We start from the raw sequence: 27,477 nt of genomic DNA, 5'->3' as shown, positions 1-27,477 counted from the left end.
GTAACAGCAATTTTATTGAATCTTTTCATAATTTTTTTTAGACCATCCTTTGCAAGGCCACCAGAGACAACAAGTCTGACACATAGTCAACAGCTGGAGAGGATGATACAGGAGTATCTCCAAATGAACATCGATGCCATGACTTTGCAAATGGAGTCTTGCTCATTTTGGGCTTCAAATCTTGAAAAATGGCCAGAGCTCTCTGTCGCGGGCGGCGGGGCGCTGCGCTCGCTAACGCTCGGGTCCGGCGCTGCTGCTGCTGCTCGGTGGCTCGAGCGGTGGGCCGGATCCGGGGACTCGAGCGGCGCTCCTCGCCCGTGAGTGAAAGGGGAATAGTTTCTGGGGTTTGGGAAGTCAGTCCGTGACGCCACCCACGGTTGTGGTGAGATTGGTGACACCACCGCTGCTCTGGACGGGGATCCCGGGAGCGATGACAGGGAGCAGCTTGGATGTTGGTTCTCCCCTCCGTGGGTAGGGGGGTTTGGTTGTCCCGGGGCCCGGTGAAGGGTAGGGATGGATGGCAGGCGGGTTACGGGGCCTGGTGAGGTGCAGGGTCGCGGGGGCAGCGCTGTGCCGCACGGCACGGTGGTACTCACTCAGCCAGTAATTCACACGGAGTCTCTGGTCAAACAAACGGCTGGATGGACGGGTCCCACAGGCGGCTGCGGTTGTTCTCCTCCCGGTAGGTTGATGGTGACTGCCTTTCCCTGCACCTGTGTTGTGTTACGGTTCCAATGGCTTCCCACCGGTAACCCGCTCCCCAGCTTGAATGGATGCTGAAGGAGCCCCTTTTGCCTGCAGGCTCTGGCCCTGGGAACTGTAGCCTTGGCGGTGACTGTGTTTCCCTCTACGGTGTGAGCTGTTGCCTTCAATCGGGTCTTGACTGCTGGGAAACCCCGGAGGTTCCCTTCGCTAACGGATTTGACCAGTTTTACGGTGACTCCAAGCCTGGTCGGGGTCCGTAAGCCCTGCCGGATGGTGCTGGATTCTCTATGCTCTCCGATCCGGTACCGTCGGGCCACCGCCCGTCCACGGTCCGTACGGTTCGCTCCAATCGGCCTCTCCTGCAGACGGTCACCACCGTCTGCCAACCTTGCTGTATGTGCCCGGGCCACGCACCCGGACACGGTCAGGCTCCTCTCTACCACTTCACTTTTCCATTTCCCTCACTGATCTGACTCCTTTTCCCGCCTCCAGGACTGTGAACGCCTCGGTGGGTGGGACCAACCGCCTGGCCCACCCCCTGGTGTGGACATCAGCCCCTGGAGGAAGGCAACAAGGATTTTTGTGTTTGACTTCGGTGTGCCTAGCCGGGGTGTGGGGTGTGTTGGTGTAGTACCTGTGACGTCCTGGCTTGTCCAGGGCGCCACACTCTCCACTTACGCTTTGGAGATTTTGTCGTGTCCAGCTGCCAGCGTTGTCTCTGAACGTGTCTTCAGTGCTGCTGGGTGTGTGCTGACAGATAAGCGCACGCGTCTGTCCAGTGACAATGTGGACAGACTAACGTTCATCAAGATGAACAAGTCATGGATCCACAAGGAATTTACTACCCCTGTGTCATCCTGGGGAGAGTAAATGCTTGTGGATTTGGAATGTGCTTGATGCAAATCAAAACATCCTGTTTGCAACTAGGGCACAACTGCTGCCACTGAAGGGGTGGGTGTGTGTGGGGCCCAATTTTTGGAAAAAAGGGAGACTCCGCTTGGAGTAACCCTTGCTTACATTGTTTTTAAAAATGATCCCAGATGCACAGCGCTGGGATCAGGAAAGACTTTGCTACCTACCCCGGTGTCATCCTGGGGACAGTTAAGGATGGCGTATTTTTGAATGTGCTTGATGCAAATCTAGCTGTGAAGTGTACAACTGGGGCACAAGTGCTGCCACTGAAGGGGTGGGTGTGTGTGGGGCACAATTTTTGGAAAAAAGGGAGACTCCGCTTGGAGTCACCTTGCGGTGTTTTACATGATTTTAGAAGGGCGTGCCATGCCTATTTCTGTGTCTCCTCCTCTTTTTCCTTGTCCAGCTCTTTTGTTTTCGCATGAGGATATGTCCTTGTCACTTTCCCATGTGTTTGTGTTGTGTTATGAGTTGTTTGTTACCTTTTGGACAACTTTGAGGGTGTTTTCTAGGTGTTTTTATGTGTTTGTGATTGCCTCCCATTGTTTCCTATGCGGTTCGAGTGGTTCGCCGAACTTGTTCGCCGAACCGAACTCGAACGAGACCTCCGTTCGGCGAACTGAACTCTAGCCGAACCGCGACAGGTTTGCTCATCTCTAATCAACACCCTATATAAGGTGTGCTTAATTATTAGGCAACTACCTTTCCTTTGGCAAAATGGGTCAGAAGAGAGATTTGACGGGCTCTGAAAAGTCCAAAATTGTGAGATGTCTTGCAGAGGGATGCAGCAGTCTTGAAATTGCCAAACTTTTGAAGCGTGATCACCGAACAATCAAGCGTTTCATGGCAAATAGCCAACAGGGTCGCAAGAAGTGTGTTGGGAAAAAAAGCGCAAAATAACTGCCCATGAAATGAGGAAAATCAAGCGTGAAGCTGCCAAGATTCCATTTGCCACCAGTTTGCCCATATTTCAGAGCTACAACATTACTGGAGTATCAAAAAGCACAAGGTGTGCCATACTCAGGGACATGGCCGAGGTAAGGAAGGATGAAATACCACCACCTCTGACCAAGAAACACAAGATAAAACGTCAAGACTGGGCCAAAAAAAAACTTAAGACTGATTTTTCAAATGTTTTATGGACTGATGAAATGAGAGTGACTCTTGATGGGGCAGATGGATGGGCCAGAGGCTGGATCAGTAAAGGGCAGAGAGCTCCACTCCGACTCAGACACCTGCAAGGTGGAGGTGGGGACTGGTATGGGCTGGTATCTTCAAAGAGGAACTTGTGGGATCTTTTCGGGTTGAGGATGGAGTGAAGCTCAATTCCCAAACCTACTGCCAGTTTCTGGAAGACAACTTCTTCAAGCAGTGGTACAGGAAGAAGTCGGTATTGTTCAAGAAAAACATGATTTTTATGCAGGACAATGCTCCATCACATGCATCCAACTACTCCACAGCGTGGCTGGCCAGTAAAGGTCTAAAAGATGAAAAAATAAAAACATGGCCCCCTTGTTCACCTGATCTGAACCCCATAGAGAACCTGTGGTCCCTCATAAAATGTGAGATCCACAGGGAGGGAAAACAGTGCACTTCTCGGAGCAGTGTCTGGAGGCTGTGGTGGCTGCTGCACGCAATGTTGATTGTAAACAGATCAAGCAACTGACAGAATCTATGGATGGTCGGCTGTTGAGTGTCATCATAAAGAAAGGTGGCTATATTGGTCACTAATTTTTGGGTTTTTTGTTTTTGCATGTCAGAAATGTTTATTTCTAAATTTTGTGCAGTTATATTGGTTTACCTGGTGAAAATAAACAAGTGAGATGGGAATATATTTGGTTTTTATTAAGTTGCCTAATAATTCTGCACAGTAATAGTTACCTGCACAAACAGATATCCTCCTAAGATAGCCAAATCTAAAAAAAAAACACTCCAACTTCCAAAAATATTAAGCTTTGATATTTATGAGTCTTTTGGGTTGATTGAGAACATAGTTGTTGATCAATAATAAAAAAAATCCTCTAGAATACAACTTGCCTAATAATTCTGCACACGGTGTAGATATGCATTACTGTTTAAGGAAATAAGGAAAAATTGAGATATTTAGCCTACAAAAATGGCCATTTCTATATCTGCCCAGTAGCCACGTCAAGGCATGTAGTTTGGGAGTGCCATAAGTCTTTTTGTCTACATTATGGAGTCATGCCCTCGGACTGTGCACCCCTCCCCCATTATCCACAGGTGATTTTATTCTCTAGTAGCAGGTTCCTACTCGCCCATACACATGGAGGTTTGTAACCCAGAGAGAGGTTTCAGTTCATTGTAGGTTCCCAGTATACGAGATATGCCTTGACGTGGCTACTGGGCAGATATATAAATGGCCATTTTTGTATGCTAAATATCTCAAATTTTTTCCTAGATTTCCTTAAACAGTAATGCATGTCTATATTCTTGCATTAATTGTTTGCATGCTTTAGCATTTCAGAGTGCAACTATCTTTTTTTCTTATTATGTGTCATGTTCAGTTTTTGACCTGTTCAAACTGCATTTTGAGAGTGCCATCAGTCTGTTTGTCTAGATTTTATTGTCCCGACCCGGACTTGGGGAAGTTCCAGCGTGTGGCCAAACACACTACTGACAGTGATTACAAGACAAAAAAGGGGTACACCGGGGACACTTTAACAACGGTGATCGCCTAGTGCTAGTGAGTGGGAGATGGACGCCTACTCCACTTACCTGCTGCTGTCCCCTTAACTCCTAGCCAGACCCTATATAGGTTCCTAACCTGTTGCCGAGCAGGAACCTGAAGCCCATAGTGTCCCTACAGTAGTCCTGGCTAGGGTGAGGGCAGGTAAGGAACACTAGTTCCACCGCTGCACTAATACAACACAAAAGGGAAGGCAGACGATGACATTGGATTCCGTAAAATGTTTCTACTTAAGAATGTGCAGGATGTCTGGGTCTGTACAAATGACATGTTTCGTCTAGCACTGCATAACTTTGGTTGAAGACAGGATAATACTAATCTGCCCTTCAGGGAAAACACCACAATAGATTGCTGCAGCCAGGACCAAGACTGCAGCCACCACAGAAACTTCAAGAGAGGGCTCCACCAGCTCCTTCCACCTCCAGGCCAAGCTTCCAAATGAATGAGAGTAACCGGCGCCCTCTGCTGGTAGCAGAGAGTATATAAAGGGACTGGGAGTGGTCCAAACCAGAAACACCTGAGATGGTAATAAGACTACCTGCTAGCAAGGAATACTGACATTAACTCTCTCTTCCCCAAAGGAAAGAAAATAACATTTAATATTGAGAGTCCAGTATGGAAATGACTCTCGGGTCCTGCATCTGTCACTAGATTCATAATGCAGAGGGACAGGCGTGACAGCCATCTTGTCAACCGTACACTTACAAGCTCTAGACATGTTAAAATAGTGATGGCCAATTAAGTATTATAGTGGAGGGGATTTCAAACATAACCCTTCACATCATCAAAATACAAATATCATCCATTACTTTATAACTGCTCTGACCCATCGAGGCATGACACATGACATCTGAAGGTGGGTGGGGGCCTCAGTGGTACAATTTGTTTTTCTAGTCCATCCTCAAGATGCTCGATTGTAAGGATGTAGTTAGGGGATGGTAATATCACAGGTGACAGACAGTCATGTGGTTTCTGCCCATACAAGGTCACAGTGTTTGGCTGCCCAGAATGCTCCCTGACTTCCCATTGTTCCTGCTGTCAGTATTCATTGGTATACATAGCTTTCCTGCTTTACGCTTGGATTTTCATCTCTCCCCTTTTGGATTCATCAGGAGCTCGCCTTCCATACAGCTTCTGATCATCAGCATTATCTTGGTGCTTAAATATCCCTTCTTCCCTGGTTTGGTGCTAGTGATATTATTCAGTTTATTCGAGCACAAGGTGCTAGCAGGTGGCTTGTACTCCTCTGTGGAATTGTTGCTGAAGACTTTGCTAAACTTCTACCTCTATCCTCTGTAGATAAGTAGTTTATGCACTTTTCCCCCTGTGTGTCTTCTGTAGTGTTTAGTGGGGTTGATGAAGAGCTCATCCCACCCCATCCCTATTTAGAGCTCAGCACTAGGGATACCTCGGGTCAGGTATCCGGCTCGGCACATAGGTGCGGAACCTATTTAGGGAGTGCGGGACCCCAGGGACCAGCAGTAGGTTTGGTCAGGGATCATCATCTTCCCTTTCCCTAAACACAGGGTTTCCCTCGTCTCGTTTCGCCGTACGTAGCAGGACAGGCAATCAGACTATTTGCCCATATTACTGAGTGTTTGAGGGAACTGAGATATTTAGATACAAGGTTGGGGCAGTACATTTAACCTTTTTCCCTGGGTAAAGTAAAGCATAGCTACAGTCTTGCTCAATCGGATTGAGATCTGGGAATTTAGAGTACAAATAAAACATAGAACTCTTTGTCATGTTCCTCAAACCATTCTTGAACAATTTGTGTAATATAGTTCCATGGACACACTTTACACAATCCACTCCATTTACAAAGGTCCAAGGCGGAACTTTGGCCTTCAACCTTTAACCCTTATACAAGGAGCTGGACTTAAGCGGGCTTTACACGCTGCGACATCGCTAATGCGGAGTCGTTGGGGTCACGGAATTCGTGACGCACATCTGGCCGCATTAGTGATGCCGTTGCGTGTGACACCGATAAGCGATTTTGCATCGTTGCAAAAACGTGCAAAATCGCTAATCGGCGACATGGGGGTCCATTCTCAAATCTCGTTACTGCAGCAGTAACGAGGTTGTTCCTCGTTCCTGCGGCAGCACACATCGCTGCGTGTGACGCCGCAGGAACGAGGAAGCTCCCCTTACCTGCCTCCCGGCCGCTATGAGGAAGGGAGGAGGTGGGCGGGATGTTACGTCCCGCTCAGCTCCGCCCCTCCGCTGCTATTGGGCGGCGGTTCAGTGACGTAGCTGTGACGCCGCACAGACCGCCCCCTTAGAAAGGAGGTGGTTCGCCCGTCACAGCGACGTCGCCGGACAGGTATGTATGTGTGACAGCTGTTGTGCGACATGGGCAGCGATTTGCCCGTGTCGCGTAACAGATGGGGGCGGGTACCCACACTAGCGATATCGGGACCGATATCGCAGTGTGTAAAGTAGCCTTTAGAAATAGCCCCCTGGATTATGTCCACAAAGTGGCTGCTGGCTGGTGAAGCGAACTGGCAGAGAAAAGGCACATCAAGGGTCATTATCACCATGAGGTTAAAATCCAAGAAGACAATCAAGAGGCAGTCGGATAAACAGAAAAACAAGCCAAGGTCAGAAACCAGGTGTTTCCGGGTACAAAGGCTAGGCACAGCATCAATTTATCAGACGCTCCTGATTCATTGAGAGGTGTCTCCTCATCAAGACTGGGGTGGACATCACCAGTCTGGTGTATTTGAAGACCTATAGTAGTTAAAAAAAAAGTTCCACAGCCTGAACATGTGTTCGCCGTGTGAACATATCCTTAGGGTTAGAACCAAAAGAATACAGGACTTAATTAATATACTGGAAGTCACTGAGACTCTAGTCACCATATCATAAATATATAGAAGGACTGACTAAGTCAAGAGGATGTATGTATATACACATTAAATAAAGGGACATACCCAAACGTATTCAAAAATACAAAAATAATTTATTTCATTTAATTAGTGACCGCAACACATAAAGACATACACAGGAGTGTGAATTAAAATCAACACAGAAGGGCGATGTGTTACAAGTAGGGACCCATTTGGCATAGATATAATGTATCATACATAAAGGCACAGGTTCATCAAGTTACATATGCTCGGGAAGAAGTCTCAGGTAAAGGGTTAATATCAATAGAAAGCAGTAAATATACCAACAGTAATAATGGGATTAGCCTATAGTGACGTGACAACTACAACAGAGATTATTCATGCATATTATTGTAATCTGTCAAAATTAGACATAAAAGAAGCATGAAGCCATCAATGGAGTTTGTGAAAGTTAGCTGCTAGAGGAAAAATTTCCATAAGCACAAATAATTGCAGTTTGTCACATAGAAAACACATGTTGTAAAAGGCTCCAATTAAGCAAGAGAATAATGCAAATTGCACTGCAGGTATAAGCCTAAGATAAGATACAGAGCATATGGTCAGAGCAGCACCAAATCAAAGAGCAAACATGCCGTAGATGCTGTAGTTTAGCTGAATAGCACACATGGCTAACAGCAGAGCTACTGGTGCTGTGAATGACCGTGAAAATAGTCAGAAGAGACCCGGGGATATACCAACCAAATGGAGTCACTAAGCAGGAACACACCGCCCCCACCTCGACGCGCGTTTCGCAACTGCTTCGTCGGGACGAGGACGAAGCAGTTGCGAAACGCGCGTCGAGGTGGGGGCGGTGTGTTCCTGCTTAGTGACTCCATTTGGTTGGTATATCCCCGGGTCTCTTCTGACTATTTTCACGGTCATTCACAGCACCAGTAGCTCTGCTGTTAGCCATGTGTGCTATTCAGCTAAACTACAGCATCTACGGCATGTTTGCTCTTTGATTTGGTGCTGCTCTGACCATATGCTCTGTATCTTATCTTAGGCTTATACCTGCAGTGCAATTTGCATTATTCTCTTGCTTAATTGGAGCCTTTTACAACATGTGTTTTCTATGTGACAAACTGCAATTATTTGTGCTTATGGAAATTTTTCCTCTAGCAGCTAACTTTCACAAACTCCATTGATGGCTTCATGCTTCTTTTATGTCTAATTTTGACAGATTACAATAATATGCATGAATAATCTCTGTTGTAGTTGTCACGTCACTATAGGCTAATCCCATTATTACTGTTGGTATATTTACTGCTTTCTATTGATATTAACCCTTTACCTGAGACTTCTTCCCGAGCATATGTAACTTGATGAACCTGTGCCTTTATGTATGATACATTATATCTATGCCAAATGGGTCCCTACTTGTAACACATCGCCCTTCTGTGTTGATTTTAATTCACACTCCTGTGTATGTCTTTATGTGTTGCGGTCACTAATTAAATGAAATAAATTATTTTTGTATTTTTGAATACGTTTGGGTATGTCCCTTTATTTAATGTGTATATACATACATCCTCTTGACTTAGTCAGTCCTTCTATATATCCTTAGGGTTTCCTGATTTTTTTTTTTACCTCTGAACATGGACAAGGGCTTATAATATTTTTTTTTTTTGTAATTTCTTAAAAAAAAATGTGATGGTGGAGGGTCTCTGTAACTATTAATGGGGTTATCAAAATTTTTTTAAGAGGGTCAGACTTGTTAAAAAAGTTTCTATTCTAGCACCTACCTCCAGGTCCCATCTCAACACAAAAGGGAACAGAGAACGATGGATGAACACTACATAATCCAATACTGGCTGAGGCTGTGGTCAATTATTGGCTGGGCACCTCCAATGGGTCAAGACAAGATAAAAAAATAGAGACCAGTGGGGACAAGGTAGCATTGAAGCAGTGAGGATCAAGACCTGTGTAGCACCGGCGTCAACGCCCCTGCAGTCCTCCGGTCATCCACATGTCCTGTTGTCCTCTCCTCACTCCGGGGCTTGTGCATGTGGCCCAGGCTCCTTTGAATCGTGCCTAGTACACACATGCGCAGCGGCCCTCCTCTTAAAGGGCTGGCACATTATTTCCAGGAAATGCCTAAGGCTAAGAGGCCCTGTGTATTTAAGGCACCCTCCCCTTAGGGGAGGTGCCTGCGCAATGCCTTTAATCAGTCTTTAGTCTGCTAGCTAGTTAGTTGTCAGGTCTCTTTATCCCTATATCTGTCACTTGTACCTGTCTTCCCAAACCTCTGTCCCTGCTGTGCCTACTATTCCTGTTTGTACCAGGCTGCCTCAGTCACCCTGCCTGTACGTGTCTAAAGCTGAGTCCATCCACCTGTCCTGGGAGTCAGCTGCCACAGTCCTGGTCCCTGCACTGGGAGTGGTACCTGGCGTCCGCCTCATGGTAGGTGCTTAATTAAGCCCCTTTCACTAAGGGGTAAGCAGGGTCTCTCCTGTGGTCCAGTGGGTTCTCTAATCCCACTTGCTGCCTCTACACCACCCGTGAGAATTAAAACCTGCCAGAATTAGAGAGGTTAAGTACTACTTTTTTTTAAGCCATTTTGAGGCATTTTAAGAATAGTTTTCAGTAACTTGACAGTCCCTTGAGAAAATAGACTTGTGACGTTAAATATGGACTATTTTTACCATGTTCCTCATTGTCAGGAACACTCTCTTTATTCCCTCAGGCCTTGGTGAAAAAGCCTTAGAGGAAAACTCTATGAAGGGATCTGGTTACATGATATTGCACTCAAGACCTTCTCCTCGTCGCGGCTCCCATAGATTATTTTACACTAATCAGCAGATGCGGTATTTCTGGAAGACTCTGCACTACTCTCCACTAACCTTGTAGCACATTGTAACCTGAGAAGCATCTTCTAGAGACGTTACCAGGTCTTCAGCTATACTTAGATCTGTGTATTTAAATGCAATTTTCTATTTCCGACAGGGTCACGCGATGCTTGGAGACGTGGAAGATGTAATAGGACATTTAATGCTACGCTATCCAAGCTTACTGTATATCGATGGATGTAGTAATGTCTGAGACTGAAAGGGCTAAAGGTTTGGGCGCAAACGAAAGTGAAGCTGTGATCCCATGGCCTAAAAAAAAATGCACAAAATAAAAAAAAATCCAGATTAAAGATCCCTGATTAATGATCCTGGGATCATTAATTTCAGGAAAGATATTGGAACGTAACAATATACGGAGCTCTAGTGACGAATCCCATAGAGAGAAGGACAGGTTCCTCAGTCCTACGGATAGCACCAAACCAAACAAAACCTGTTGTATCAATGGGAGACCTTTAATATGCCATCATCCCGATTGTTGTGGTCTGACTAATAGGACCCCCTAGAGATCCTCTGAGATAACAATAGTTGCCTTCACAGTTTGGGTCTTTTTCAAGCATAGTGATATCACCTGCAAGTTTAAATAGCCAAGGAACAGTCAACAGACCCAATCAAAAGACCGCCCACCCCACAAGTTTCTTTATGTTCTGTTTTCTTCATGGGTGGACCCTTCATGCCCTGTTCTTTTTTGGATGTTTACTTCATATCTTGTTTTCTTCTTGAGTAGAGCCTTAATGTTTTGCTCTTTTCAGAGGTGGATTCTCTATCCCTTTTTCTATTTTAAGTGATGCCTTCATGTCCTATTCTATTCTTGGAAGAAAGCCTCCATATCCCATATCCTGTTCTCTTAATGAGTGAACAATCCATGTGTTACGGGGGGACCGGCGGATTAGGACCAGGGGGTATATATCCCAATCGCCAGTCAGGGCCCACCGTGCTCCAGATGGCAATGGAGCTGCTGGCACCCTGTGGGTTAGGCGGAGACTATAGAGCTGGACAGCTCTGGGATAACCCAGGGAACTGGTCACGTGTGTAGGGACACGTCAGATCAGACGACAACCCAGTTAGCGTTTCGGTGGAGCGGACGCTACTCCGACCACGTGTGTAGGGAACACGTCGGGCCGGATGGTAACCAGTTAGCGTTGACCGAGAAGACCGCTGTGACAGCGCCCTGTCGGCCACGTGTGTAAGACACGTCAGGCCGAGCGGTCCTCCGATTAGCGTTTCTGGCCACCACTCGACTGGCCATGTGTGTAAAGGACACGTCAGACCAGGTAGTCACACCAGTAGCATTTGACTGGGAAGCCGAGGAGGATAATAGGGTTCACACACCCAATCCAGGAACACCCTGTTAACTTTCACAGGGGTCCTGGGGTGCGCTGTCCTTGCGCGTAGAGGGCACAACCGGACAGGTGGCGCAGCAGGTACACTGTCCGTGTGCGTAGAGGGCACTCTCGGACAGGTGACGCAACAGGTATTCTGTCCGTGTGCGTAGGAGGCACAACTGAACAGGTGACGCAGCAGCCGCAGCCCAGTTAACACCACTGGATTGCTCTAGCACAACATGAACGGTAGCAAGGAAGCACGGCACCTGACCCTCATGTGCTGAGCCACCAATCTTGGCGTGACAGGCACCGTTCGCCTAGCCCTACCTACCGCTTCCAACAAGGCTTATGCCACTGCAGTGGGTGAGCAGACCCCCTGCAAAAGGGAGCATAGTTAACCCGGAAATGTTACTAATAAAAATGTTTTATTTGTATGTGCATGTATATTGTGTTAGGGTACCCCTAGTGGCCGGGTGGGACGGCTGTCACCACAGTGGGGAGGAGGAACCGGCAGAGACAAGGGGAGGAGAGAGCAAGGGTGTGAGGAAAAGATTAGATCAAGGGAGCAGTCGTCTCGGGGACAGGAGCGGAGCAGCAGAGCCGGGGCAGAGTGTGGGAGCTGGAAAGCAGGGAAGCCGGTGAGAAAAGGAGCGGGCGGAACCTCATAGTGTGAAGCAGTCCGGTGTGGGTCCGGGCTGTGGGTAGCCAGAAGTGGGAGCCGGGCGAAGTGGAGTAGCCAGGCACATCCCCACTGGAGGGGACGCAAGGACAGGCTTCCCCCAGCTAAGAAAGCGTATCATCACCTTTATTGCTTTGTTTGGGACTTTGTGAAGAATAAAAGAATGTTTGTTCATTGCATCGAACCCTGCCTGAAGAGTGTTTGTGCGCCGGATAACATCTGCATCACCACCACACTCTGCCCCACCAAGTCATCTCCTGTCCCCATAGTGACGGTGGAACCAGGGGTAAGCCTGATTGCAAGGGCCACGACTACAAGGCCAGAGGCACCCCTGGCACCCCGTTACATGTGGCGTAGTCGGCAGGATCCGAGTCCCCTGCCAGGGACCCAGGAGGCTGGAGATCGGGTCGTGCCTGAAGCACAGGATCCGGACCAGGATACAAGATTTCCAGTCCTGTGGTGGGAAGAGAACCCAGTACCCGTAGCGTTGGACCGGGTACAAGATGGCGGTAAGGAGGCCGTTATCTGTGAGGAAGAAAAGGCGCGGAAAGTTGGCGCCGAAAGAAGAGCCTGGGGCTGGCCGGTGCCGAAGAGAAAGCATGGAGTACTCCGCCCAAAGAGGGGAGGCGCCAGCTCCAGGGCATGGAAGAAGAAGAAAAAGAAGTACCTCAGCGGAGGAGTCAAGATGATGCGTGGGGCTGGGGGTGGAGTCTGTTTAAGAGCGGGAAACGAGGACCCGTCTCCACTCTACCCAGTCTCAGCATTGACACCGCCGCCGTTACCAGCAAGATTGTCAGGGGCAGCGACGCCTTCACCACCGAGAGGAGCTGCAGCAGCTGCGCCTGTGGAGCCACCCTACGCCCCTGCGTCCTTCCAGAGGATCCGTCAGCAGCCGGGACAATCCCTGGGGGCATACATCCAGGCCCAAGCGGAGGAATGGAAGAGGGCCTGGCCCCCAGAGTAAGTCACCACTGCTGATCTGTTGTTTAAGTCCGGCGCCGTTTAGCCGGCAGAAGTTCTTTTAAAGTTTCACGGGACGAGCTCCCTTCTGTGTGTTTGTACGGGCAGTCGCCCCATCTAAGACAGGGAGCGCTGTTGCCAAGCCTCCGGGCGCCCATCTAAGACCGGGAGCGCTGTTGAGGCTCCGGGCGCTAGTTGAAAGAAGGACCGGGAGCGCTGCAGAAACCGCCGGGCGCGGGACTGGTGGCCGTCCAGAGGAGGAGAACTGGGCACACTGGTGGCCGTCCAGAGGAGGAGAGCTGCGCACACTGGTGGCCGTCCAGAGGAGGAGAGCTGCGCGGGACTGGTGGCCGTCCAGAGGAGGAGAACTGGGCACACTGATGGCCGTCCAGAGGAGGAGAGCTGCGCACACTGGTGGCCGTCCAGAGGAGGAGAGCTGCGCACACTGGTGGCCGTCCAGAGGAGGAGAACTGGGCACACTGGAGCCCTCTGTGTGGGTGCTGCGCCTATTGTGGACGGTATTGCAGACTTTACGTGCTTCTGTGTGTTTTAAGTAAGAGCCGTGCCGGGAGGCTCGGGTTTTAAGAGGGGAGGTATGCAGTGGGTGAGCAGACCCCCTGCAAAAGGGAGCATAGTTAACCCGGAAATGTTACTAATAAAAATGTTTTATTTGTATGTGCATGTATATTGTGTTAGGGTACCCCTAGTGGCCGGGTGGGACGGCTGTCACCACAGTGGGGAGGAGGAACCGGCAGAGACAAGGGGAGGAGAGAGCAAGGGTGTGAGGAAAAGATTAGATCAAGGGAGCAGTCGTCTCGGGGACAGGAGCGGAGCAGCAGAGCCGGGGCAGAGTGTGGGAGCTGGAAAGCAGGGAAGCCGGTGAGAAAAGGAGCGGGCGGAACCTCATAGTGTGAAGCAGTCCGGTGTGGGTCCGGGCTGTGGGTAGCCAGAAGTGGGAGCCGGGCGAAGTGGAGTAGCCAGGCACATCCCCACTGGAGGGGACGCAAGGACAGGCTTCCCCCAGCTAAGAAAGCGTATCATCACCTTTATTGCTTTGTTTGGGACTTTGTGAAGAATAAAAGAATGTTTGTTCATTGCATCGAACCCTGCCTGAAGAGTGTTTGTGCGCCGGATAACATCTGCATCACCACCACACTCTGCCCCACCAAGTCATCTCCTGTCCCCATAGTGACGGTGGAACCAGGGGTAAGCCTGATTGCAAGGGCCACGACTACAAGGCCAGAGGCACCCCTGGCACCCCGTTACACCACCATGAATTCTAAGTCAAGACTGCGCACCTCCATGCTGTCTCCAGCCCCTTTTATAACCTAGATCCGCCCCAAACCCAGGGTGGAACAACCAAGGTACAATAGCAGAGTGCCATGTCATCAGTGACGTCACATGCGACCTATCCAGAACCGCCACGTCATTGATGACCTCATGGCAGCCACGCCCCAAACACTTCACCAGTCATCGTCTGACGACAAATGGTGAGGTGCCAGATCATAGGGGCGGGCCACTGCGAGCCAGTCCAGAGTTGCCATGTCATCAAGACACCTGACACCCTCTGCCCTATCAGGGCCTGCCACCTCACGGACATGCTCAGTGAGGTCCTTACCGGACCTAGCCTCTGATGCACTAAGTGCCTGAGCATGCTCAGTAGCCTGAGCAACAGGCTCAGAAAGCAGACTATCAGTTTGAGCATGCTCAGTAGGCACATCCCAGAACTTAGACACAGCACGAAGTCCAAGTACCTGTGCAAAGAGGCTGTTAGGGTTAATTGTGGGAGCATGCTCAGTAGCCTGAACTGAGGACTTAGTCTCAGAAATAACACAATCAGGCTGAGCATGCTCACTAGGCAAAACACCGGGCTTAGACTCTGGCTGGGGTAAATCAGCGCGTGCAAGCGCACTAGCCACCTCTCCACACTTAGACGTGGTGGAAGAAGCAGCCAACTGGACGATCCGAGGCACGGGCAAGAATGACAGCCGGCGCCTGGGCGCAACAGGGACCGCAGCAGGGTGCTTGCGGCTATGGCGGCGCCGGTTCGTAACACCATGTCCTGTTCTCTCCATTGGTAAAGCCTTTAGCCCTTTTCTCTAAATGGGTTGAACCTTTATTTTCTATTCTCTTCATGGGTGGAATTTCCTTCATTGGTGCCTTTATGTTCTGTTCTGTAAATGGGTGGATTTTTCATTTTCTGTTCTCTTCGTGGGTGAAATTTCCATGTCCTGCTCTCTTCATTTGTAGAGCCTTTATGCCCTGTTCTCTAAATGGGTGGAACCTTCATTTTCTATTCTCTTCATGGGTGGAATTTCCTTCATTGGTAGAGCCTTTATGTTCTGTTCTCTAAATAGGTGAAACCTTCATTTTTCTGTTCTCTTTATGGGTGGAATTTCCATGTCCTGCTCTCTTCATTGGTAGAGCCTTTATGCCCTGTTCTCTAAATGGGTGGAACCTTCATTTTCTATTCTCTTCATGGGTGGAATTTCCTTAATTGGTAGAGCCTTTATGTTCTGTTCTCTAAATGGGTGGAGCCTTCATTTTCTGTTCTCTTCTTGGGTGGAGCTTCTGTAGCGCCCACGGGGCAGGGGTTTTAACCTACTTGTTACCGGGCCAGGGGTGCAGATCCTCTGCATCATCATGGGGTGGCTTGGCCCGGTTCCATTGCCGCGAAGCGTACAGGAAGGGAAGGAAAGTCTTTAGATGATCGTGACGCCACCTGCGGTATGCGGCCAGGTTGCAGCCGCCACTGCTGTCGCTGTCCTCTGGGGCAAATGTCTCTGCAGCTAGGGTAGATTTGCTTCCCGCAGGTGAAGCTAGGCCCCAGGGATAGGATGACGGTGGAACGGAGTGTTACGTTGGGTATGCAGCGCTGAGGGCGTCAACAAGAACTGGACGACACAGGTTGGAATCTCCTTTACCTTTTTATTGGTATCACCTGAAGTCCAGGAGTTGGTGGTCCGGTCAGCCTGGATGCAGCAGGGGAGTTTCTCTCTGCCTGGTAGTCGTAAGCTATTTTCTATGCGCAGTTGTAGGCCGTTGTGGCCTGAAGCTGCACAGCGTCCCTCTTTCTAAGTATGTTAAGTCTTCCGTCTGACGGGTAGAGTGAGCCGGTGCAGGAGCCCACTCTGTAGCAGTGACTCCGGGCTCTTTCTTGTCACTTTGTCTCTGGATTTTAGGTGGGCCAGAGGAGGTGAACTCTTCTGCCCTCCAGCATTACTACTGGACCGTTAGCACCCAGTAGCCTGGGACACCGGTGTCCCGCTCTATGTGCTCGGTCCTGGAGAGCTGGCAGCAGCTCTCAGACAGCGACTGTTCTCTTTGCTCTGTACTACTGTTCTGAGGTCTGGCTTCCTGTTGCTCCCTAATCCCTTCTCCAAATCAGTAAGTCCAGAGAGGCTCCCTTCAACACAGGTTATGAGCTCCCCCTACTGGTCCGGAGAAGGAAGTGGTGTTGCATGTTAGTGTACCTGCCAGAGATTTATCCACTGTTTCTAAGCATGGCATTGCTCCTAGTGATGAGAACAACGCCACTGTGGCTCCCAAGACCACTGGGGTGCCACACTTCCATATCCTGTCCTTCTCATGGGTAGAACTTTTATGCCCTGTTTTCTTCCTAAGTGAAGCTGGTTAACGAAGTTCTTTTTGGGCATTTTTGAGTTATTGTCTGAGACAGGACAATTAGACATTTCAGTAGACTCTGGGATCATTGAGAAAAGAAGGACATCATCTGTAGAATAAGGACGCATCACAGGAAAATGACTGCAATTATGTTGCAAGTCAGGGTTTACCAGTCATATCTTATTTTCTCACTGACCTCAGGCTTTAAGTTACTAAACAGCAAAATAGTAATATTTATTATTAAAGAGGACATTTCTGGTTCTCCATAATAGCCACTCAGCAGTCCGCCTCTCCTAACCTCCTACAGCACGGTGCATGCTTCATAGCAGTAGATACATACTTGTATTTAATTACGTATAAATATTACATGAATGTGCAGCCAGCAAGTCTGATATTTCACCGAATAATCGCATATCTGTAGCTAGTAACATCTACATTATATAAAACTCCCTGAATACATTTATACTATTGGGGTTAGGACTACACGGGGACATTTATTGCGCAATAGCAATTCTCAGAAACGTTGCGCAACACTTTTAGAGCAACAATTTTGCTATAAAATGAAATAAATAAATTATGACTTGCATCGAAGTCGATGGCAAGAAAGTTGCTTGGAAACATTTACAACTGTGTGTCGCTGTCACGCTAGGTACGGGGAAGTACCAAGCGAATGGTGAAAGGGAAGGGAAACCCTGTGTCTAGCAAAAGGGAAGATGGTGACCCCTAACCAAGCCTACTGCTGGTCCCTGGGGTCCCTCAACACCCTAGCTAGGTTTTGCACCTATGCGCCGAGCTGGATACCTGACCCTAGGTATCCCTAGTGCTGGGCCTTAAATGGGGAACGGATGGAATGAGCTCTTTATCAACCCCACTAACCACTATAGAAGACACAAGATGGACAGACAGGGGAAAAGCATGAACTACTTATATACAGATGACTTAGGTAGAAGTTCAGCAAGATTTTCAGCAACAACACCACAGAGGAGTACAAGCCACCTGCTTGCAACCAAAGATTGAATGAACTGAAAATATCACCAGCACCAGTCCAAAGAAGGAAGGGGTATATAAGCAACAAGAGAATGCTGATGGTCAGCAGCTGGGTGGAAGGTGATTTCCTACTGGGTCCAAAAGGGGAGCGATGAATCCAGCAGGAAAGCTACCTATACCAATGAATACTGACAGCAGGAACAATGGAAAGTCAGGAAGCATTCTGTGCAACCAAGCACTGTGATCTTCTATGGCCAGAAACCACATGACTGTCAGCAGTCGGAGGATGTCACAGGTCGCAATGTGACACCATAAGAAATCATTAGATATGATCTTGCAGTGTGATACTGTGATTTCAGTTTTGCGAGACAACGTCGCCCTCTAGTCTTGGCCCAATATTTTCATAGGTTTTCCTACCCAAGTGGTGTTCGCTCATTAAGACAACCACTATCCATGTGCCCTTGTTGAATATATAGCTCATAGTGGGGAATAGTCTTCCTGGTAAATGAGGGTCCCACTAAGGAAGGCCTAACCAGTGCATACTTTAAAAGAATGGCCATTTTTGGAACCCACCAATATCATATTGATCACTTGGTCATCAATATGTAAAACCTGAAAATGCCTGTAAAGGGAATCTGTCAGCAGGTTTTTGCTATGTAAGCTAAAGCCAACATGCTGCAAGGGTTAATACAGAAAATTTAGGGCTGCCTGTCTGGTCACAGTCCAATCTGTTCTTTATATGCTATGCTTGTTTAAACAGCAGGACCCTTATCATTGCTAGGCGTATAAAGTTAACCTCAATGCCAATGTAAAATCTCTATAGAGAGCCTGGTGTGGGCGCTATGGACTCTTCAGCTTAAAAATTCCGAATTTGTCAGAATGACACCCAGTAATCTAAGTAATACATTGTTGGATTCAGAATCTTTTTGCCTACAACATACTGCTCTCAGATGTGGTAGCAAAAATCTGCTGACAGATTCCTTTAAAGCTGTATGTGAATGAAGCTTAACCACCCCTCCACATATTCAGAAAAACTGTGCTGCTGTTCCAACTTGCTAAGTTTTGATCATGAAGAGCACTGATATTATTCCCTGCCCGATAACACAAAGGACTGTGCAGCTGTGTAGTTATAGCTGCACAGTTGTTTCTATCCCCTACCTGGTTTCATGATATGTGAGAGTGGGATGCAGCTAGTCAGGCTAACAAGTGTTAATCACTGCTAACCTGCTTGTTAGTCTCCTTTGATCACATGTTGTGAGGAAGCCAATCACATCTGCTCCTCTCAAATTTAAGCTGGATGAAATCTTCTACCTATGCCAGCTATAGGTTATACTATGTTGGTTTGGGGTGTCCCAGACTATTTGGAAAATGTTCCTTTTTGCCTGGAGTGGTTGTGTTTACCCGTCATCTTGTTGTTTCCTCCCTGCTCTTGATTTTCTCCTAATTTCTTATTGTGTTATACCTCTGTGTGTGCGTGCTGTGTGACAGAGATTTAGTTTCTCCTGTCTGTCTATTTTTGTAGGTTTAATCTCACTCCTGTCTTGGTCCCCCCCTGGGAGAGGGGAATGAGTTATCATGTCACAGATGGTCAGGAGCAGGGCCAGGAAGGAGACTCAGGTATCCACTACCTTTAGGGGTATCCCTGTGACTATGAATAGCATAGAGCCCTCTAGCCTAAAGGTCAGCTTAGGAGCCCCGGTTTCCTGTTATCCCTATAGTCATTGTGATAGGCACGTGGGGCAGACTGTAAGAGATGTAGTCTTAGAGAGCAGTCTGTGACAGTGGGGAAGGTCCATGAGATTAGTCATTAAAATAGAGAAGGCAGGGGTAGCAGAGTGCGGGTGAAAAAGGAAAACATGGTGGGGGCAGTCTATGTAGGATAAAGCATGGGGAGTAGTCTATGGTTGAGAGGGTGGCATGAGAGTAGACTGTGATAGAAGGGCAATAGAGAGCCGTCTGCTAGAGAGGCAGATCCATGGGATTAGTTCTATAAAAAGTAGGAATAGGAAACAGTCTGTGTGACAGGAGGCATGTGGAGCAGTCTGTGGGGGAAAAAAAAGTAGGAATAGGAAACAGTCTGTGTGACAGGAGGCATGGGGAGCAGTCTGTGGGGGAAAAAAAAGTAGGAATAGGAAACAGTCTGTGTGACAGGAGGCCTGGGGAGCAGTCTGTGGGAGAAACAAAGTAGGAATAGGAAACAGTCTGTGTGACAGGAGGCATGTGGAGCAGTCTGTGGGGGAAAAAAAAGTAGGAATAGGAAACAGTCTGTGTGACAGGAGGCATGGGGAGCAGTCTGTGGGAGAAAAAAATGTAGGAATAGGAAACAGTCTGTGTGACAGGAGGCCTGGGGAGCAGTCTGTGGGAGAAACAAAGTAGGAATAGGAAACAGTCTGTGTGACAGGAGGCATGTGGAGCAGTCTGTGGGGGAAAAAAAAGTAGGAATAGGAAACAGTCTGTGTGACAGGAGGCATGTGGAGCAGTCTGTGGGAGAAAAAAACGTAGGAATAGGAAACAGTCTGTGTGACAGGAGGCCTGGGGAGCAGTCTGTGGGAGAAACAAAGTAGGAATAGGAAACAGTCTGTGTGACAGGAGGCATGGGGAGCAGTCTGTGGGAGAAACAAAGTAGGAATAGGAAACAGTCTGTGTGACAGGAGGCCTGTGGAGCAGTCTGTGGGAGAAACAAAGTAGGAATAGGAAACAGTCGGTGTGAGAGGAGGCATGTGGAGCAGTCTGTGGGAGGAAAAAAAAAGTAAGAATAGGAAACAGTCTGTGTGACAGGAGGCATGTGGAGCAGTCTGTGGGAGAAACAAAGTAGGAATAGGAAACAGTCGGTGTGACAGGAGGCATGTGGAGCAGTCTGTGGGAGAAACAAAGTAGGAATAGGAAACAGTCTGTGTGACAGGAGGCCTGGGGAGCAGTCTGTGGGAGAAAAAAAAAGTAGGAATAGGAAACAGTCTGTGTGACAGGAGGCATGGGGAGCAGTCTGTGGGAGAAACAAAGTAGGAATAGGAAACAGTCTGTGTGACAGGAGGCATGTGGAGCAGTCTGTGGGAGAAACAAAGTAGGAATAGGAAACAGTCGGTGTGACAGGAGGCATGTGGAGCAGTCTGTGGGAGAAAAAAAAAGTAGGAATAGGAAACAGTCTGTGTGACAGGAGGCATGGGGAGCAGTCTGTGGGAGAAACAAAGTAGGAATAGGAAACAGTCTGTGTGACAGGAGGCATGGGGAGCAGTCTGTGGGAGAAAAAAAAGTAGGAATAGGAAACAGTCTGTGAGACAGGAGGCATGGGGAGCAGTCTGTGGGAGAAAAAAAAGTAGGAATAGGAAACAGTCTGTGTGACAGGAGGCATGGGGAGCAGTCTGTGGGAGAAAAAAAAGTAGGAATAGGAAACAGTCTGTGTGACAGGAGGCCTGGGGAGCAGTCTGTGGGAGAAAAAAAGTAGGAATAGGAAACAGTCTGTGTGACAGGAGGCCTGGGGAGCAGTCTGTGGGAGAAAAAAAAAGTAGGAATAGGAAAAAGTCTGTGTGACAGGAGGCATGGGGAGCAGTCTGTGGGAGAAAAAAAAGTAGGAATAGGAAACAGTCTGTGTGACAGGAGGCATGGGGAGAAGTCTGTGGGAGAAACAAAAGTAGGAATAGGAAAGTCTGTGTGACAGGAGGCATGGGGAGCAGTCTGTGGGAGAAACAAAAGTAGTTATAGGAAACAGTCTGTGTGACAGGAGGCCTGGGGAGCAGTCTGTGGGAGAAACAAAAGTAGTTATAGGAAACAGTCTGTGTGACAGGAGGCATGGGGAGCAGTCTGTGGGAGAAACAAAAGTAGGAATAGGAAAGTCTGTGTGACAGGAGGCATGGGGAGCAGTCTGTGGGGGGGAAACAAAGTAGGAATAGGAAACAGTCTGTGTGACAGGAGGCATGGGGAGCAGTCTGTGGGAGAAACAAAGTAGGAATAGGAAACAGTCTGTGTGACAGGAGGCATGGGGAGCAGTCTGTGGGAGAAACAAAGTAGGAATAGGAAACAGTCTGTGTGACAGGAGGCATGGGGAGCAGTCTGTGGGAGAAACAAAGTAGGAATAGGAAACAGTCTGTGTGACAGGAGGCATGGGGAGCAGTCTGTGGGAGAAACAAAGTAGGAATAGGAAACAGTCTGTGTTACAAGAGACATGGGGAGCAGTCTGTGGGAGAAACAAAAGTAGTTATAGGAAAGTCTGTGTGACAGGAGGCATGGGGAGCAGTCTGTGGGTGAGAGGGAAGCATGGGGGGCAGACTGTCATAGAGGGGCAATAGAGGACAGTCTGCTAGAGAGAAAGGGCCATGGGATTTGTTTTTTAAAATCAAGGGAGCATGGGGAGAGGTCTGCGGGAAAAGAAAAGAATAGGAAACAGTCTGTGCAAAAGGAGACATGGTATACAGTGTGCTGTTGAGAGGGTGGCATATGGGGCAGACTGGGAGAGAGGGGTCATAGAAAGCAGTCTGCTAGAGAACGGGGCCCATGGGGCCAGGTTTTAAAATAGAAGGGGTAGCGGGGATTTGTCTCCATTCTAGTCTAGTCTTCCTGCTACATGGAGAAGGCTGGAGCCTGAAGAATGAGTTATTCATTGTACACCAGGTATGTAATATTAACCCTTTCTCTGTAGACCAGGGTTTCAGTTATCAGCCCTCCTTCTCTTACATATAGACCTATGTGGAATATCAAAAGGAACATATAATATAATGTAAAGTGAAGATCAAGCTTTGAAACCACTTTATTACATTAAGAAATCCAATTTTTAGCAATTATTTATTTATTATCCACATACCAGCTGGTGTGGAGCGTGTAAAAATTGTAAAACAGCACTGCGGAAATCATGTGCCCAACCAGTGCTCTGTGACCATGCATCATTTATGGTGGAGAGCGGCTCCTGCAGGATCAGGCAGTACATTGTAGCTGCACATTTTCCTTCAGAGCTGCAGCTCGCTCCACTACTGCAGCCATATTCCAGCGTGCATATATAAAAAGCAGACTAAGCCTATACTGCTGCGCCTTGTAAACCGCCAGACATATAGGGTGCTCCATATAGCAGCATCATTAGTAATGTCTGCGCTCTCTGCCTCGGTCTCAGGGGCCGCCAACTGTCAGCAGATTTCTAAACAGTTGGAAAATGGGACACTAATCCTCGCCAGCATCGCTCTCTGGGGTGCGCCTCCTCGCAGTTGAGAAGAACCAACCTCCAATCATCGGGAAGAGCTCCGAAGCCCAGCGGAAGTATTGCATCTGTTCACATCATGTCCCAGAGGCCATTGCACAAAATAGGGCTTCTGGCAATAATAGCAAAAAAAATAACATGGCAAATATAGGAAAGCACTATATCTGAAGTCTGCAGCAAATTACAAGGCATTGATGAGCACTGAAATAGCTGATAACATAGAGCAATAGACTGTACAGTAAAAAGATGTCATCTTCTGAAGTCCTCCATACACCTTCAACGACTGTCAGCTCGATGCTCATTTGGATGATTTTTCCATCACCCCATAACATGGATGCTCGTGATTTCATAGAATCATTGAATGGTAGAGTTGGAAGGGATCTCAAAGGCCATCGGGTCCAACCCCCTGTGAGTGCAGGCTTTCCTAAATCATCCAAGCTATATGTTTATCCAGCTTCTGCTCAAAGATTTCCATTGATGGAGAGCTCACCACCTCCAGTGCTCGCCTGTTCCACTCAGACTGCCCTCCCCACCTCCTGTGGTCGCCTGTTCCACTCCCTGACTGCCCTCACTACGTCTCGTGGTCGCCTGTTCCACTCCCTGACTGCCCTCACTACCTCCCGTGGTCGCCTGTTCCACTCCCTGACTGCCCTCACTGCCTCCCGTGGTCGCCTGTTCCACTCCCTGACTGCCCTCACTACCTCCTGTGGTAGCTTGTTTCACTCCCTGACTGCCCTCACCACCTCCCGTGGTCGCCTGTTTCACTCCATGACTGCCCTCACTGTCATAAAATGTTTCCTAATGTCTAATCTGAATCTCCTTCATTTTAGTTTCATCCCCGTGCTTCGTGTACTTCCTTGTGCTAATGAGAATAGGGTGGTCCCCTCTGCTCTGTGACTACCTATCAGATATTTGTAGACAACTATTAAGTCTCCTCTCAGCCTTCTCTTTTTCAAACTAAACATCCCTAGTTCTTTCAGCCGGTCTTCATATGACATGGTTTGCTGACCTTCTACCATCTTGGTTGCTCTTCTCTTGACTTTCTCCAATATATCAATGTCTTTCTTGAATTGGGGCGCCCAGCACTGTACACAGTTTCGATGGGAAGAAAGCAGATGTGAGACACTTTTGGTTGCAGGGTAAAATGTTCAATCAGTCCTATTCATAATTCCTTTTTGGAAGGTCCCCAGATACATCAAATTGGAAGACAATCCTTCTGAAATTGGCTGCTTTGGCCAACATTGCTCTAATCTGTATGGTGACCTTAAAGGGATCCTGTCACCAGGTGTTTCCCTTATTAGCTGTGGCCACTGCCAGTGAGCCCCTATATACAGCATTCCAGAATACTGTATATAAGAGTCCAGGCCGCTCTCTATAACATAAAAATCACCTTTATTTTACTCACCTAGTAGGCAGAGCTATTCACATTTGTTGCTTTTAGAGCGCACTATGTGAAATCTCTGCTTGCAGACCAACTGGGCGTTTCTTCAGAGTCTTCTCTGAGGGCGACACTTTCACTTTTTCCTCCAAGTCACTGTCAGTTGAAGCTTGGCAGCAATTGAGACAGCTAGATCAGTTGCCGAGCTGTGATTGGTAGTGTCTAGGAGGGGGTGTGAAAGTGCAGCCCCCAGAGAAGACTCTGAAGAAACGCCCAGTTGTTCTGCATGCAGATATGTCACATACTGACCCCCCAAAGGCAACAAATATGAATATCTTTGCTATGGAGCAAAAAATGGAAAACAAAGGCAGAATCAGCAGAGCTCAGTGATGTTTACAAGGTATTGACTTAATTTTTTAAGAATGTTATTGGTCCTCTTTAAATAATTATATCACTAAATAAAGACTGTAAAAAGATCCCTTTCTGTGATATCTAACTTTTCTTTGCTTCTTTAACCATATACTCACTGTTTGTTAAATCTATTGGTTTCTGTCTACTTCTTGTATCTATCTCAGGTGCATCTGTGCAAGAGAACCAAGGAAAAATATCTTCTCTGACCTCTCCTTATTCACAGATCTGCCTGCAATTGTCTGAGAGGAACACTAAGGGGTACTTTGCACGTTGCGACATCGCTACTGCGATATCATCGGGGTCAAATCGAAAGTGACGCACATCCGGCGCCGGTAACGACGTCGTAACGTGTAAAGCCTAGATCCGCCGATAAACGATCACAAAAGTGTCGTAAATCGGTGATCTGTGTAGCGTCGGTCATTTTCATAATGTCGCACCAATAGGAGATACGATGTTGTTCCTCATTCCTGCGGCAGCACACAGATTTTCCCATTACTGAGATAGCGGATAACAATAGGTACTAATAAAGTTCTATAGAGAACTGTAACTGTCATATCAGGAGAACTTGCAGCGGAATGTCTGTCTCTGAATTTAGCTCCTCCTCTTTGTAGAACTTTATGAGCACCAACTGCCATCTACTTTCTCAGCCATCTACTGAGATAGCAGATAACAATTGGTACTAATAAAGTTCTACGGAGTACTGTCATATCAGGAGAACTTGCAGCAGAATATTTGTCTCCACCTCTATCTCCTCCTCTTCATAGAATTTAATAAGCACCAACTGCCAGCTCCTATTTCAGTAATAAGAAAATATGTCTTCATTGAAAACAGATTTTCCCATTACTGAGATAGCAGATTACAATTGTTGCTTATAAAATTCTTTGAAGATGAGGAGATAGAGACGGAGACAAACAATTCTGCTGCAAGTTCTCCTGATATGATAGTTACAGTCATCCATAGAACTTTAGGAGTACCAATTGTCATCTGCTATCTCATTAATGGGAAAATCTGTTTCCAATGAAGAGAGTTTTGCTATTACTGAAGTAGGAGATGGCAGTTGGTGCTTATGGAGGGTCATATCAGGAGAACTTGCAGCAGAATGTTTGTCTCTGCCTCTATCTTCTTTTCTTCATAGAATTTTATGAGCACTAACTACCATCTTCTATCTCAGTAAAAGGAAAATCTGGCTTCATTGAAAATAGATTTTCCCATTACTGAGCAAGCAGATGACAACTCATAAAGGTTATATGGAGGACTGTAACTGTCATATTAGGAGGTCTTGCAGCAGAATGTTTTTATCACCTCTTCATAGAATTTTATAAGCACTAACTGCTACCTACTGATTCAGTAATAGGAAACGGTCTTCATTGAAAACAGATTTTCCCATTACTGAGATAGGAGATGACAGTTGGTGCTCATAAAGTTCAATGGAGGACTATAACTATATATCAGGAGAACTTGCAGTAGAATGTTTGTCTCCACCTCTTCATAGAATTTTATGAGCACTAACTGCTACTTATTAACTCAGTAATAGGAAACTGTCTTCATTGAAAACAGATTTTCCCATTACTGAGAAAGGAGAGGACAACTCATAGGACTGTAACTGTCATATCAGGAGAACTTGCAGCAGAATGTTTGTCTCCACCTCTATCTCCTCCTCTTCATACAATATTGTGACCACCAACTGTCATGTCTTATCTCACTAAGAGGAAAATATGACGTCACTGAAAATAGATTTTCCCATCACTGAGATAGCAGATGACAACTCATAAAGTTCTATGGAGGACTATAACTGCCATATCAGGAGAACTTGCAGCAGAATGTTTTTATCACCTCTTCATAGAATTTTATAAGCACTAACTGCTACCTACTAATTCAGTAATAGGAAACGGTCTTCATTGAAAACAGATTTTCTCATTACTGAGAAAGGAGATGACAACTCATAGGACTGTAACTGTCATATCAGGAGAACTTGCAGCAGAATGTTTGTTTCCGCCTCTATCTCCTCCTCTTCATACAATATTATGAGCACCAACTGTCATATCTTATCTGAATAAGAGGAAAATCTGTCGTCATTGAAAATAGATTTTCCCATTACTGAGATAGCAGATGACAACTCATAAAGTTCTATGGTGGACTGTAACTGTTATATTAGGAGAACTTGCAGCAGAATGTTTGTTTCTGCCTCTTCGTAAAATTTTATGAGCACTAACTGCTACCTACTAACTAAGTAATAGGAAACTCTGTCTTTATTGAAAACAGATTTTCCCATTGCTGAGAAAGATGACAACTCATAGGACTGTAACTGTCATATCAGGAGAACTTGCAGCAGAATGATTGTTTCTGCCTCTTCATAGAATTTTATGAGCACTAACTGCTACCTACTAACTCAGTAATAGGAATCTCTGTCTTCATTGAAAATAGATTTTCCCATTACAGAGATAACAGATGACAATTAGTGCTCATAAAGTTCCATGGAGGACTGTAACTGTCATATTAGGAGAACTTGCAGCAGAATGTTTGTTTCCACCTCTATCTCTTCTCTTCATAGAATTTTATGCGCACCAACTGCTTTATTTTCATGTGAACTATTTATTTATGAAATACAATTAAAATGATGCAGGTTCCTTTAAGATTTATGGAGAATAAGTATTTTGCAGTCTTAATAATCAAATGATATTATTGCCCATGGGCCGTCAGTAGGAACATAAGTCTCCGGCATGATGCATATATTCAGACAAGCTGAGCACGGATCCTGAATTTCCCAAGGGGCCTTAATAACCTTTAGGTCTCAGATATACATTAAACGAAGCAATTAGTCAAGAGGTTTCTTATATTGTGAGCGCAAGGAGTAATTGAACATTTCGGGAATCCCG

This window comes from Anomaloglossus baeobatrachus, chromosome 11 (genome assembly GCF_048569485.1).
Source record: "Anomaloglossus baeobatrachus isolate aAnoBae1 chromosome 11, aAnoBae1.hap1, whole genome shotgun sequence".
NCBI classification, from domain to species: domain Eukaryota; kingdom Metazoa; phylum Chordata; class Amphibia; order Anura; family Aromobatidae; genus Anomaloglossus; species Anomaloglossus baeobatrachus.
Note: the sequence above shows the minus strand (reverse complement) of the source record.